The sequence below is a fragment of the Crinia signifera genome, chromosome 9, assembly GCF_055691185.1.
Source record: "Crinia signifera chromosome 9, ASM5569118v1, whole genome shotgun sequence".
Taxonomy (NCBI): domain Eukaryota; kingdom Metazoa; phylum Chordata; class Amphibia; order Anura; family Myobatrachidae; genus Crinia; species Crinia signifera.
In genome coordinates, this window is record NC_139225.1 from 62,530,399 (window position 1) to 62,547,135 (window position 16,737).

The window sequence follows — 16,737 nt, forward strand, 5'->3', positions numbered from 1 at the left end:
GAAGTGGCAGAGGGAGCAGTGGCAGCAGCCAGCCAAGTGGGAGAGGCAGCAGAGGACTGCTGAGGTCATCCTCCATTACAGGGAGTGGCAGCAATGTGGCAGGCAGTATGGCCACAGCAAGGCCAGCCCCAGATCAGGACCTGGCGGACCAGCCCCAGCAGGAGGAGGTGGAGGATCCGCTGGCATCCACATCCTATACCCAGGACCTATTCCATACCCCAGAGCAGCTGCATGAGGGCCACATGTCAGAGGTGGAGGAAGATGGAGGTGAGGAGGAGGAAGACACTGGCATAGAGGAGGAGGGGTACATGGCTGGAGTAGAAAATGAGGAGGAGGAGGAGGTAGAAGCTGGCCACACAAAAAGTGGCCGAAAGGTCAGACTCTGATACGAGGAAAATGCTGCGCTTGTTCGGGCTATCATACCCGTGTTTGACCGGTTACTGGGGAAAAGTCACCACAAGACCACTGCACAGTGGAAAAGGGCTATGTGGAAGGACATCACCCAGGCGGTGAACGCTGTAAGTCAGCACAAGCGCCTGGTCAGAAATGTTAAGAAGAGGTTCAACGATATCAAGAGACAGCTCAAAAGTAAAATGGCCATGGAGTTGGAGGAAGCCCCACCACTGTCTGCTACACGTCCTATGAGGTCAAGCTCAAAAGAATCATACCCCCTGAGGTCCTGCCTGGCATGCACGTCGCGGATACCGATAGGCCGCCGACGCCATCCAGAGCTGGTAAGTGTGACCACATGCAATCTTAAACATACATGGCAATGTTTTCAAACTGTAATGTTCACTTGTATTGTTATGCTAAGTAAAGTGCTGCTGTGGAACTACATAGCCCAGCAAGGTCAGGCACAAAAAATTGCCTGCTCCTACTTTCAAATTGGTCATAATGCTGGGCCTTGTAGTTCCACAACTGCTGATATTGATCAACACTTTAACATTATTTCTAGCAGCTTAACATGTATGTGGCCCAAAAAACATTGGTGTACTGGTGGTTTAGCTGCCATGCCTACATACCACAGATTATCCACCAGTTGTAATGTGTCAAATAGTTTAATAATAATCTAACAAAAAATTCAGGTGAAAAACATATGTCAAATAATGTGGGGACTAAATAATGTAGTCCTTAACCAAAGGAAGTATTGTCCAGTAATGTCATTTCAATGCATTTTTGGCATAAATGCTTATCCATTGCAAGGTACATAATGGCTGCCCATCTTTCCTTTCACAGATTGTCCGTCCCGAAGTGCTCACGCATCAAAGAAAAGAAGGCCCGTTGGAGCAGAATCTGTGGAAGCAGGTAAATGAACAAAAAACAGGCCATTATACATACAGTACACACACCCATGTCACATCAACAATATCTCACACTACATTCATCTCCTGCTGCTACATTGCAACGGAAATTAATGTAATCTGACCTAGCCATCTCACTTATTATTAATGTCAATGTTAAGGCCCCCATACACTATGCGATTTTCAGCCGATTTCATCCGATTTCGGCCCTTTGGGCCGATAAATCGGATGAAATCGGCCGAAAATCGCATGTGTTTGACATCTGATCTGATCTGATGCGCGTTCCCGTGCGCATCAGATCGGATCAGGGCGTCGGACCTGCTGAACATCAGATATATCGGAATCTGACCCATCATGGGTGCTTTATAGCACCCACGATGTTTCAGATCCGATATATCTCCGTGTACCTCCTTCCGGCGCTGTGGACCTCCTCCTGCCCCCAGTGTAGAAGCAGCAGCAGCCGGAACTTATGTCACAGAAAGTGACAGGCAGTCAGGCACCACGGGAGAGAAGAGTGCAGAGGGCGGCGCGGCAGTGAGAGTCTTCTCTGCTGGCTGCTGCTAGATGACAGCTCACTGAGCTCAGCATGCGCTGCTGCTAGAAGACAGCACGGGCAGCAGATGAAAGCACAGGCAGAAAAGCCCGGACCCCCCCTCCTCTCCTCTGCTAAGACAGTACGGGCAGCAGAGCCCGGACCCTCCCCCCTCTCCTCTGCTAATGACAGTACGGTCAGCAGAGCCCCCGGACCCTCTCCTCTGCTCCTAGATGATAGCACAGGCAGCAGAGCCCTCTCCCCTGCTGCTGATTTTCAGCTCGGTCAGCAGAGCCCAGACACTAGTGGGAATTCTGTGTGTGCTCTACCCCTATTATGTGTGACTGGATGTAACAACACAGGTGTAATCCACACCTGTGTTGTTACATGCAGTCACACATAATAGGGGTAGAGCACACAGAATGGTCAGCTAATGGATGACAGAGAGGGTTGTGTTGTAATCAGCTTTATTATTCAAACGTGCTGTTAAAGACCAATCAAATAATAAATACAAGATGCATATATTGGATCAGACCACTATGCAACTAGTGGTGATGATCACAGCAGGGCTTATATTTCTAGTTTTGTTTGAAGGGGGGGGGGGGGGGGTTGAGGGGGGAATATATATAATGTATGTCCAATCAATATCGCACCCGTCAGTCTTTTTATATATGAATAAAGATCACCAGGACTATGCCTTTAAAGCGACGTTTCGGGACTTCTTTATTGTCCCTTATATATATTTATACGGTAGAGGCACTCCTAGGTCTGTATCGCACAAACAACACAGACACAGGGGTCTGAAAGCAACGTTTCGGTTTATTTAATGACCATTTTCAAGCTCATACAAATAGTAAATGGTACATACCTAAATAATCTACACCAACACCACGCCCAGGTCGTCAGCTCCCCGCTGCGTGTCGAAGTCCAATGACCTCACCATCCATACCGGCCGGTATGCGTCGCTGGACGGTGACGTCATTGGACTTGGACACACTGCGGGGAGCTGACTACCTGGGAAAAAATTTTAAGAAACAAAACAGTTCCCTCCAGACAGCAGCGCTGTCGCTATGTAGAGTGGGCATCAATGTACAAAAAGACACCAGACATGGAGTATAAGCCAACATTTCAGAGCCAAGTGGCCCCTTTATCAAGGTGCAGAGAGAATCGAACCTCTCTGATATAAATACCCCAGTGGTTTGTTCGTGTCTTCTGCTGCAGCACCATGTCTGGTGTCTTTTTGTACGAGTGCCAACACCCCCCGAACTATATATACAGGAATCTGCTGCGCTATATAAGAAACTGCAAATAAATAAATAAATATACCACCATTCTCATTTTCTCAGAACAGTAATACCTGCAAGGTATAGCACTGTTCAGGCCACTCCCTAGAGCCATCCCATCAGATAAATCTCATGGCACATCCAATTTGCGTCAGATAAATCGCGTGATTAATCACATGTGATAAATCACATGTGATTTATCTGACGCAAATTGGATGTAAAAAATGGCACATCAAGTGTCAAATTGTATGTAGGCCTCCTGGGAAGTTGCCAGGGAAGTTCAGGGGAAATCAGATGCAATTTTACAGGTCAGATAAATCTCATAGTGTATGGGGGCCTTTACATGCAGTATCGGGGTACATGTGTAAGTACATAATACCCCTAGGTATGTGCGTTCAGCATCTCAAGCCCTTTCAAAAACAGTACTGAAGAGAGACTGGCCTATACAGTATATGCATCAGTACTTACCTCTTCATCTGTATCCACAGGTACTGTACAACTAGGAACACAACCAACAGAATCCTCTATGATGATGTTGGACGAAATGGACATCATTCTCGAACCTGTGGAGACCTTTGCGGCTGAGGAGGAAATACAGACATCATCACAGAGTGATCTTCCCCCAAGTGGGGTGACTCCCAACCCACCCCCACCCACAAACACACCCCATACAGCAGCTTCTGCTGCACAAGTAGCTAACTCCTTGGTAAATTTCAAGGAGAAACAAATAGAATTAATGGCCTCCCAAAGCCTGCAAATAGGGAACATCCAGGGGTACATGCGTCACACTTTTCTTCAATTAAGAAAAATTTCAAGGAGTGTACGGGTTGGTGTAGTTACTCATGTGCGCATGGCTAATAGCATTGACACCCGTTTTGCAGATCTTACTTATGCTGTAAGGGAACAGAATAGCCATATTGGCAGCCTTGCGCAAAGTATAGCTGCACTTAGCCAATCGTGCACAGCGCAGACCAATGCCTTAATAGGTATGCAGGCACAACTTCAGCAGATGGAAGGCAATGTCATAGGTGCAGCAGCATCTACACTGAGTAGTGTATCTAGCACCCCAGTAAGTGGCTCCCCCACTTCCCCACCCCGTCAGAGTATTAGGACCCGGGGTGGCCTGGGTGCAGCTTCAAGAAGTGGTTTAGGGTGGCCTGATGGTGGGAGAAAATAATTCATATTTTTTATACATTTTTAATTTGCATCTAATATGCAATACATCTTGTTACATCCCCCGACAGTTCGAATGTTTGAGTGACAAAAATGCAGGTTGTTTATGACATACTATACTGCAGTAAAAATGTCTAAACGCATACCATTTTGTCTGTGTATTATTTTTAAAGCAATTGTTGTGTGAAATATGACATAGTGTAATGGTATATGACAATGGGATTGCTTAAAAGTAGTGTTGGGTAACTTCTGGCCCGTCAAAGGTTGTGGAACTACATATTCCAGCAAGCTCTGGCACTCATTGTTTGGACTGTAATGGTTATAGTGTGTCAGGGCATGCTGGCACGTGTAGTTCCACAACACCAGGTGAGCCATGTTTTAGAGCAAAATTAATTCATACATGTTACAAATGTACTTACAAGGTTGATTACAGCAAGGGATAGGTCAGCACCACCAGCTGCATCAGTTGGGCTCTGTGTATTAGGCTAAATGTGGGTGGAAACAGATGGTATTGCTAAATAATTTATTTATGAGTACACCAAAGGTACATGTTGGAATACAGGGCACATGTGCTTACCAGAAAAGTAACGCCTGATGATTTGTGTACGCACCAGATTCCACCTCTGCGTACCCCTCACTACCCAAGGTGTGGTAGGTTGGGCTCCCTGCATGACTGCTGCATGTTCCTCCTCCACATAGGCAGGTGGGGACAGGGCTATGTTGTGTAACATGCAGAAAGCCTGAACGATCATCACTACTTTTGCTGGGTGGTAAAGCAGCGTACCCGATGACCGGTCCAAACACAGGAATCTACTTTTCAATACGCCAAATGTACGCTCCACCACATTGCAATATGGGATTCGTTATACCAGTGCTGTGCAGGGCCCTCTGGGGAGCCCAAAGGTGTCATGAGCCAGGAAACACACCCATATCCTGAGTCACCTAAAACACAGATAGGAAGTTCGGGATTTCCAACCACGGGCGCAAGATGAATTTGTAGTCTTATGGGTCCTCCTGAATTCTCCTTAGCAATGTCTCGACCATATAGGGGAAATTTAGAAGGAAAGATCGTGGTTACTAATGCCCATATTACAATTCTACTATAGTAAGCACATAGAGTGTTTTTTGTAAACAAAAGAAGCGTACCCTACTTACAGTAGGCAGGGCAGCGTAAATACACGTAGCGGTTTCTTTATTCTTCTTTTCCTCCTTCTTGATTTTTTTCCTTTTTCCTGTTTTCTTTCTTTATGTGGACCAACTCTCACAATATATTCCTCAGTGATGAATATTGTAGGGAAAATATACAATATGTATGGTTAGTGGTTTATTCACGGTGTAGCAAAAATCAAGAGGAACACCCAGTGATTGAATGAAATGAAGTAGTGGTGATTGAATCGTACCTTACTCACCAAAGTAAAGGTAAGGTACACATATAAAGGTTTCTTTGTCTTGGAGAAGTTCTAATAAACCCAAGAGATGATGGCGTACCCCAACTCACGTCAGTGGAGATTTCTTTACACACGTAGCGTGTTCTTTAAAAGGAGGGGCTTGACCTTGGCCAGAAGACAACAATTTTCCTCTCCAAGTTGTGTAGTGTAAAACGAAAACAATATAATAAAGATGTGTTAAATCTAGTATTTGTGGGTCTCTAAATCATATAGAGAAACACCCGGTGATCACGTGAAATGGAATGGTGGTGATTGTATCGTACCTTACTCACCAGAAATAAAGGTAAGGTACACATATAAAGGTTTCTTTCACTTGGAGAAGTTCTATTTCATCTAGATACCCAAGAAATAATGGCGTACCCAAACTCACGTCAGAGAAGATTTCTTTACACACGTAGCGTGTTCTTTATATGGGGGGGCTTAACCTTGGCCCGAAGATAACGGTTTTCCTCTCCAAGTGATATGGTGCAAAAACAACACAATATAATAAAAAGATGTGTTAGATCTGATTATGTGGGTCTCTATGTCATAAAAGCATAGAGATTTCTTCTATTCAGGGGTGTTTTAATTTACTATAACCAAGAGGTACTCATATCGTACCGTAACTCACACGTGGTAGTGCAGTTAAACTCTTATCAAGGTATCTTTATCTAGAGGTGAGATTTTTCCACAGTGGTAATTCTTCCATTAGGGGGTGCAAGATAGGGAAGGAGGTCTCAACGGGAGATTATATTGGCGTACCCAAACTCACAGTCATACGTCGTTTTCACCACATATAACGGTTTCTTTAATCCTGGGTCTGGGGGAACTTAGTAGTTGATATAGGTAGTTCCACACGAATGGTTCCAGAAGGGAGATAGTCTCTTCAGAAAATGTATTTTATTTATAAAAAACAATAGCAAAAAATATCCTTCATCCCAACAATGAAAGGATCCCAATGGTTATCCAAGAGGACTTCCACAATTAGTCCCAAAAGTTACAAAAAACGTATAAAAATACAAAACATGATAAAAAATCCTTAAAAAACTTTAAAAAATACATACAAAGTCCAGAGCAAAGGTGTCCAAGGGAAAATGATGGCTGCTCACCTTCCACAGAATTCTGTCATCGCGTTTCGGTGTCTACACACCTTTTTCAAGACATATCTGTGGATAGTGAGCTACCATCTTTTATACTAAGAGCAGCCAATCAGGGTACACAGGAAATAAGATCATTGTCATTATACTGAATTTGTTCAAACCATATGTACACAATGTGGATCATATACTTTATATCATAACACATTAAGAAACCAAATACAGTTCACAAAAATATATATGGAAAGTCCATAAACATTAGTAGACGTCCATTCTTCTGGATAGTATAAACGGTCACCATAGCAACCATGCGCGTCACATCCTGTTTCCAGGTCCGTTTTTAAAGATGATGTTACTGTGGCAATCTAATGCGCCGAATGCATGTGCTATATACCTGCACATTCTAGCTGAAAGCTCCTGGATGCCAGAGATAATAATGCGAGCTGCGATCTTGGATGGAAAAAGACGCGTTGATGTTAATGTTCCGCTTCCGGTTGCTGGAACGCAAACTACGGAAGCCTGGATGGGTCAGGTGTCTAGGAGTGAATATCAGCTTCCGGTTTTTGGACCGCATAACGCGGAAATAGCTGATTCAGACGGCCTGGCTTTGAAATGCGTTGCATGTTGCCATGGTGACCCGTATCTAGCAGCAAAACAAGTCCAAAGCAGAGAATAAGATGTTATTAGTTTAAACAGTGTGCATAACATTATAATAGATCAATTGGCAACCAGATTTCTCGTATGTATATTTATCAACAGTTTACATTTAACCATTCATGAAAAAACACTATGTTCTAAATAGGGGCTCACATATTATTCGTTAGGATAATCTGCATAGCATGCTTTCAAATAGATTCATTTAAAGCAGAAACATAATATGTGTATTGACCCACTAATATGTTTAACCATTAAAGTGTTTAATTGTGCTCTATATGCACTAGATGACGACTAGTAAACTTATACATATTGAGAGATAAAAGCCATAATTTTTTGTAGAGCACAGTGACATCAAGCCTAAGGTACCCTTTTAGAGGAACCATTTTAGCTCGAAGTCACTGTTCAATCCACCTGGTATTAGAGTGTTACAGTTGAAGATGAGATTCATCTCCATTTTTGCCAATGGGGTGGTGTTGTCATTATGTCTGAGGTTATTCTTTACAACTCTAAGTCCGCAGAATGAAGCAATTTCTGCGGGAGAGCAGTTGTGTACCGTTTTGAAATGAGCTGATAGTGCATGGGATTCAAAACCGTTCTTAATGTTTCGAATATGTTCTCCCAGTCTGGTTTTCAAGGCTCTGGTTGTGCGGCCGATATAATGTTTTTTACAACTGCATTCTATAGTATAAATGACATTCTTAACATTACAGGTTATGAAATCTCTAATGTCTATTTTGTACCCATTTATCGTATATTCTGTTATCTTACTAGAACCCCTACTTTTTATGTTCTTGCATCCCACACAGCTACCGCATCTGAAAAAACCTTTTGTGTTTATTCTCGACATGGGTGGTTTTGAGGTATATGCACTCTTTACCAATGTAGATTTGATGTTGGGGGCTCTGCGGTATATGTGTTTGGGTCGATCTGGGAGCAAATTCTTTAGGATGGGGTCACACAATAGGACTTTCCAGTGTTTTTTAAACACTTTTTCAATATTTCTATGTTCCTGTGTATAAGTGGATACAAAAGCATATGCAAAATTATCCCTCTTAGTCTTTGTTTGACTAACAGTCACAGAGTTTGTGGTGCTATTTGTTTCCACTTACTCTATTTCTTTCTCTAATTTTTCTTTTTCGTATCCGCATGCAATGAACTTTCTTTTCATGTCAATTGCCTGCTCTCGAAAAATTGTGTCATCAGAACAATTTCTACGTAGTCTTTTGAATTGCCCTTTGGGACTGAATTTAGCCATTGAGTGTGATGGCAGCTTGATGAGGAGATATATGTGCCGGAGTCTGTCGGTTTACGATAATTTTTATGTTTAAGTTTCCCCTCCTCTACATAGACTGTCATATCTAAAAAGTTGATGTTTTCCTCATCTATTTCGAATGTGAGCTTTATGTTGCAATTATTGTTGTTTAAATGCTCACAGAAAGTGTTGAGGGTTTGTTTATCTCCCTCCCACACGAAAAAAATATCGTCAATGTACCTAGCGTAGGACACCAGACTCGCCCCAAGTGGGTTATTTGCCCAGATGTTATTGAGCTCCCATGCCCCCATAAAAAGGTTGGCATAGCTTGGGGCGAATCTGGTGCCCATCGCAGTGCCGGTACGTTGAACGTAAAACTCCTCATTGAATAAAAAGAAATTGTTCTGTAAAATAAAGGATATACCTTCTAGGATAAAATCCTGAAGGCCTTGAGGTTCTTCTGACAAAGAGAGGAAGTACTTTGCACTTTGTATGCCCACGTCGTGCTCAATTATAGTATAAAGTGAGCCTACATCGGCCATCACTAGCAAGGAGTTTGGTTTCCATGTGATGGAATCTATGAGTTTAATAAAATCTCCGGTGTCCTTTAAATGTGACCTATTCAGGCACACCAAGGGTTGGAGATGATGATCTACAAACATGGATAAATTGCTTGTGATTGATTCCACCCCGGAAATTATCGGTCTTCCGGGGGGGTTGGTTAAACATTTGTGAACTTTTGGTAAAATACAGATTACAGGAGTTATTGGCTTGTCATTAAGAAGAAATTTTGCTTCGCCTGAAGTAATGATGTTTTTGTTAAGTACGGTTTTTATCAGAGCCTCTAGTTTTTTTAGAGTATTGGACGTGGGATCCCCTCTTAGTTTTCTATACGTCTGTTTGTCATCCAGTTGTCTCATGACCTCTGCCTCGTACTTCTCAATATCTAGCACTACAATCCCCCCCCCCCCCTTTGTCTGCAGGTTTTACGATAATATTCTTATTATCTTTAAGGTTTTTCATTGCTTCTTTCTCTTTTTTGGTTAGGTTTGATTTATTTTTTTCAATTTTTATAGATTTTATATCTTCTAGGACCAGTGTGGAGAAAGTCTCCACATATGGTCCCCTGCAGTGTTGGGGGTAAAAAACAGACTTTGGTTTGAACCGGGATATAGTGTCTTCATTGTTGGTTTCAATGGTAGACATTTCTGTTTTTTGAAAGAATTTTTTTAGGGCCAATTTTCTAGTGAATCTTTGAAGATCGATATAGAGTTCAAAATTATTAATATGATTTGTGGGTGCATATTTTAACCCTTTCTGTAATAGATTAAGTTCTTCTTGGGAGAGTTCATGTGAACTTAAATTGAAAATTTTCGTGGGTTCTTTTTCCTTTTCTCTCTCTTCTTTTTATAAGTTTTTTTTTTTTTTGGGGAGGGTTTGTCTTTTTCTCCCCCCTCTTTTTCCCCTATATTTATAGTTGACTATCTGTTCGGGGAAGAGGTCTGGCTCTCTTCTAAAAAAGGAGAGTAACATGGGTCTAGGTCTTCATTCAAAGATTCATCATGTAGCAATGGACTGTACCGATTTTTGGTTTTAAAACTGGCTGGATTAGATTAGAAAGTAGGGGTTCTAGTAAGATAACAGAATATACGATAAATGGGTACAAAATAGACATTAGAGATTTCATAACCTGTAATGTTAAGAATGTCATTTATACTATAGAATGCAGTTGTAAAAAACATTATATCGGCCGCACAACCAGAGCCTTGAAAACCAGACTGGGAGAACATATTCGAAACATTAAGAACGGTTTTGAATCCCATGCACTATCAGCTCATTTCAAAACGGTACACAACTGCTCTCCCGCAGAAATTGCTTCATTCTGCAGACTTAGAGTTGTAAAGAATGACCTCAGACATAATGACAACACCACCCCATTGGCAAAAATGGAGATGAATCTCATCTTCAACTGTAACACTCTAATACCAGGTGGATTGAACAGTGACTTCGAGCTAAAATGGTTCCTCTAAAAGGGTACCTTAGGCTTGATGTCACTGTGCTCTACAAAAAATTATGGCTTTTATCTCTCAATATGTATAAGTTTACTAGTCGTCATCTAGTGCATATAGAGCACAATTAAACACTTTAATGGTTAAACATATTAGTGGGTCAATACACATATTATGTTTCTGCTTTAAATGAATCTATTTGAAAGCATGCTATGCAGATTATCCTAACGAATAATATGTGAGCCCCTATTTAGAACATAGTGTTTTTTCATGAATGGTTAAATGTAAACTGTTGATAAATATACATACGAGAAATCTGGTTGCCAATTGATCTATTATAATGTTATGCACACTGTTTAAACTAATAACATCTTATTCTCTGCTTTGGACTTGTTTTGCTGCTAGATACGGGTCACCATGGCAACATGCAACGCATTTCAAAGCCAGGCCGTCTGAATCAGCTATTTCTGCGTTATGCGGTCCAAAAACCGGAAGCTGATATTCACTCCTAGACACCTGACCCATCCAGGCTTCCGTAGTTTGCGTTCCAACAACCGGAAGCGGAACATTAACATCAACGCGTCTTTTTCCATCCAAGATCGCAGCTCGCATTATTATCTCTGGCATCCAGGAGCTTTCAGCTAGAATGTGCAGGTATATAGCACATGCATTCGGCGCATTAGATTGCCACAGTAACATCATCTTTAAAAACGGACCTGGAAACAGGAAGTGACGCGCATGGTTGCTATGGTGACCGTTTATACTATCCAGAAGAATGGACGTCTACTAATGTTTATGGACTTTCCATATATATTTTTGTGAACTGTATTTGGTTTCTTAATGTGTTATGATATAAAGTATATGATCCACATTGTGTACATATGGTTTGAACAAATTCAGTATAATGACAATGATCTCATTTCCTGTGTACCCTGATTGGCTGCTCTTAGTATAAAAGATGGTAGCTCACTATCCACAGATATGTCTTGAAAAAGGTGTGTGGACACCGAAACGCGTTGACAGAATTCTGTGGAAGGTGAGCAGCCATCATTTTCCCTTGGACACCTTTGCTCTGGACTTTGTATGTATTTTTTAAAGTTTTTTAAGGATTTTTTATCATGTTTTGTATTTTTATACGTTTTTTGTAACTTTTGGGACTAATTGTGGAAGTCCTCTTTAATAACCATTGGGATCCTTTCATTGTTGGGATGAAGGATATTTTTTGCTATTGTTTTTTATAAATAAAATAAATTTTCTGAAGAGACTATCTCCCTTCTGGAACCATTCGTGTGGAACTACCTATATCAACTACTAAGTTCCCCCAGACCCAGGATTAAAGAAACCATTATATGTGGTGAAAACGACGTATGACTGTGAGTTTGGGTACGCCAATATAATCTCCCGTTGAGACCTCCTTCACTATCTTGCACCCCCTAATGGAAGAATTACCACTGTGGAAAAATCTCACCTCTAGATAAAGATACCTTGATAAGGGTTTAACTGCACTACCATGTGTGAGTTACGGTACGATATGAGTACCTCTTGGTTATAGTAAATTAAAACACCCCTGAATAGAAGAAATCTCTATGCTTTTATGACATAGAGACCCACATAATCAGATCTAACACATCTTTTTATTATATTGTGTTGTTTTTGCACCATATCACTTGGAGAGGAAAACCGTTATCTTCGGGCCAAGGTTAAGCCCCCCCATATAAAGAACACGCTACGTGTGTAAAGAAATCTTCTCTGACGTGAGTTTGGGTACGCCATTATTTCTTGGGTATCTAGATGAAATAGAACTTCTCCAAGTGAAAGAAACCTTTATATGTGTACCTTACCTTTATTTCTGGTGAGTAAGGTACGATACAATCACCACCATTCCATTTCACGTGATCACCGGGTGTTTCTCTATATGATTTAGAGACCCACAAATACTAGATTTAACACATCTTTATTATATTGTTTTCGTTTTACACTACACAACTTGGAGAGGAAAATTGTTGTCTTCTGGCCAAGGTCAAGCCCCTCCTTTTAAAGAACACGCTACGTGTGTAAAGAAATCTCCACTGACGTGAGTTGGGGTACGCCATCATCTCTTGGGTTTATTAGAACTTCTCCAAGACAAAGAAACCTTTATATGTGTACCTTACCTTTACTTTGGTGAGTAAGGTACGATTCAATCACCACTACTTCATTTCATTCAATCACTGGGTGTTCCTCTTGATTTTTGCTACACCGTGAATAAACCACTAACCATACATATTGTATATTTTCCCTACAATATTCATCACTGAGGAATATATTGTGAGAGTTGGTCCACATAAAGAAAGAAAACAGGAAAAAGGAAAAAAATCAAGAAGGAGGAAAAGAAGAATAAAGAAACCGCTACGTGTATTTACGCTGCCCTGCCTACTGTAAGTAGGGTACGCTTCTTTTGTTTACAAAAAACACTCTATGTGCTTACTATAGTAGAATTGTAATATGGGCATTAGTAACCACGATCTTTCCTTCTAAATTTCCCCTATATGGTCGAGACATTGCTAAGGAGAATTCAGGAGGACCCATAAGACTACAAATTCATCTTGCGCCCGTGGTTGGAAATCCCCAATTTTTGTGTATTGTATTGTGTTTTCAGTTATTGGGTGATAGCTGGGGGTCTGTACAGTCCATAGGCAGCATAGCGCCATCACAGGTCATTTTCTATATTTTTCGAGAACAGATAGGAAGTTATTGCCTTATATGGTAAGGTATGTGCATTGTGCAAACAGGAGACACTGGGACAAGAGCAATATGCTTGTGAAACTAGAAACACACACATTTGAGCAGGTACAAATAAGGACAGAGAGGGTAATATGTACAATTGTACTTACCAAGTAGCCAGCCCTCTGGCATTTGTTGTTGGTTGAATCGGTTGCAGAGGGCTGAGTGCCTCAGAATATAGACGTCATGGCAGTTCCCAGGGAAGCCTGCTACAACACTTAGGATTTTGAGATGAGCATCACATACCACCTGAACGTTCGAAGAGTGCCGCCCACGCCGATTGACATAGACGTATCCCCGCACGTGCGGTGCCCTAATCCCAATGTGTGTGCAGTCTATAGCTCCCTGCACGTGAGGGAATGCTGAGAGTCTATAGAAAGCCACCTTGTGGTCCTGCCACTCCAACTCAGAACGTGGGAATCTGATGTATGTCCGCCACAACTTCTTTAAAGCAAGTAACACTTGAGTAAAATGCTTAGAGAAAATGGGCTGTGATACCCCCAAGGACCATGAGGTCACAGACTGAGTGGAGCTTGTGGCCAAATAGTAGAGGGTACACATTAATTTCTGCAGCCCAGACACTGCATAGTTGCCTCCCCCGAAATAGTCCAAATCATCTCTCACCTGCTCATATAAGTCCAACAGGTTATTGCGGTTCAGCCTAAACATCCCCACAACCTGTTGATCCGAGAGGGAGTCCAGGTACAGCCGAGCATGATACATACGTGGGGTACGCAGTAGTCGGGGGGGCTACCTGGATCTGGTGTGCAGCTTCCTCCCTCCTGCGCAGCTCCTCCAAATGGGCCACATCACAAATGAGCAACTCCAAACCACTCTGCAAAATCTCCATGTCTCAAACCCTCACAGGTGTCCTTAATGATGTTGGGGTATATGTAGCGGTGTTTATGAGTGAAATTGAGTGCACCTGTGTTGAAATTAACCATTTGCGCACTTGACCAAAGTGAGTTTTGGGCCAGATCACCCAACAGAACCTGGTCTGAAAAAAAGTGCGATTATTAGACACCTTAAAAGTGCGATTTGCGAAAACGCATCCCATTAAATAAGCGATTTGTATACTTTTCTGTACGAAAACATCTGGATGCGATAAAAATTCGATTTTTTCACACACTTTTGGTCCGCATGAGTTATCGCACATAATATGCGATATCCGTCCCTTAGCGCATCCTATTAAATATGCGATTTCAAGGAAAAATGCGATGTTGCCATTTTTTTTACTAATATTCGCCAAAAAACACAAATCTCATCCCATAGAATGTCACCCGTAGTTGCACTCGGTACCAACAAATGGCATTGTTTCAGAGACACACTGACACTAGACATATATATTCTACTAGTAAGCCCACTCAAAGCAAAAGCTTCAAAAGCTAGTCTTCTACCTTCTGTGTTTGTGCATGTGTTAGAAAGAGATTTAGTTTCACTCTCTGCCAGCAGATGGCAGTGTTTCGGAGACTCACAGACACTAGACATACAAGTGTATATAGATCAATGGTTGCAAAAAAAAAATGGATGGGCATAATTAACAGTGCATGCCGGTAACAAGTTGCAGTGGGAAGGTTCACAGGTCGGTGGTGCGCTGGGCTGGCATCTCATCCCCTCCGTGGTGTCCCTCTAACTGTGATTGATGGATTGATCCTCCTTGGCATCCTTGTTGTCTCTTGATGAGCTCCTTCTGCCAGCCATGGCTTGGTTGGCGCAGTGACCACACACCCAGCTTGAATCCACATGGCTTCCGAGGCGCAATGTCATGAATCTTGGTCCCCGGCACCACGCTCACTCCTTGCTCTGTGTGCTCTTCTCCCGGCTGGGAGGAGACTTGTAATTACCTGTAGCTGCAACAGGAGCTTGGTAAGTGAAGGTGAATAGCTCCAACGTGTATCGACCCTATGAGGGACTTTTTCAGGCAGAGTGTACCAGTAGTCTTGTTCTGCAGGTTTTTAGTCTATATAGGTGGGAGTGTCTAAAGCTGCAGCATCCATCTTTCTTATGGCAAAAATGCCCTTAAATCAAGATACTGCAATGTGAGTGCAGGAGAAGCATAACATAGTATCAGTTCAAATTAACTTCTCATTTCCATTAATTGTCACATAATGTATGTACTTTTTTTTATTAAATATCTTGTGCAAAAAAAAAATTAAATAAAATGAAAGATAATAAAATAAAATAAATGGAAATGCTGGCTTGCACATGTGCTGTGCTTATATGTTATAGAGTTGTTCAATTTAGAAGGACACGTCAGCTGCTGATTCTGCTCTGATTATAATAACATGCACTCAATATTCAGTAACGGCTGATAGACCTCATTTCATTATGAGCATTGAGGCCTCTGGGTATCAGTGTTCTGAGTCTGAAGATCCACTTCAGTTTTTCTGTGTGGATAGTTTTAATATAGTCCACTCCTCTCCAATTCTTATGGACTAATCGCATCCCCAACACAGACAGACCTAAGGGGCTCTTGTCATGGAAATGTTTGGATAAAGTATGTGTTTCCGTCCCATTGGTTATGTTCCTTATATGTTCGGCTGTTCTGTTCTCACTTTAAGTTTTCCAATGGTTCTGCCTACATACTGCAAACCACATGGGCAATTTACCAAATAAAAAACCCCTATGTGGTTGCATGTAATGTCTTCTGAAATCCAATATTCTTCCCTGGTAACCTGTGATTTAAACATACTGTATTGACCTTTGTGGTTATGTTTTTTGTTTGCAATATTTACAAGCTCCGCAATGGTGGAAGCCTTTGGTTTGTGTGGATCTCTCTTTGTTTCTGACATGGTTGAGAGTCAGTTGTTGTTTGAGATCAGAGGATTTCTTAAATATCATCCTGGGTCTTGTTGGTAAGATGTCCCCTAGTGTCTCATTTTCAAAGAGGATATGCCAGTGTCTATTGAGTATTCTCTAGAATAATCTGTTGTCGGGATTGTATTTGGTGATGAAGGACATTTTGAACTTTTTGGTATTAGAATTTGGAATTTAAAAAGTCACCCCGTATTACAAATCCAGTGGTGATGTTTAACATAATAATGTGGAATATGGATATAATATCGCACATTATATTGTGAGTGATATAATCCAAACATCACTCACATCATCTGTTTTCTTGTATCTGTCTGTTGTCTTATTTGTGTTGTAAGTGTATATTATTCTTCATTATAAAATAATTAAAATCTATGTTTTAAATAAGACATTCTAAACAAGTTGTGCCCCCAGAACCAGGGAGTACTT

General features: G+C 41.5%; 1 long non-coding RNA gene across 1 annotated transcript; it reads right to left on the reverse strand.

Annotated features, from left to right (window-relative positions):
* Positions 1–1,039: 1,039 nt before the first annotated feature.
* Positions 1,040–1,970, reverse strand: LOC146036599 (uncharacterized). The gene is made up of 2 exons (XR_014460876.1): positions 1,709–1,970; positions 1,040–1,293 (listed from the first exon to the last, which is right to left on the reverse strand). It is a non-coding gene; the product is annotated as an uncharacterized LOC146036599 (long non-coding RNA).
* Positions 1,971–16,737: the final 14,767 nt, after the last annotated feature.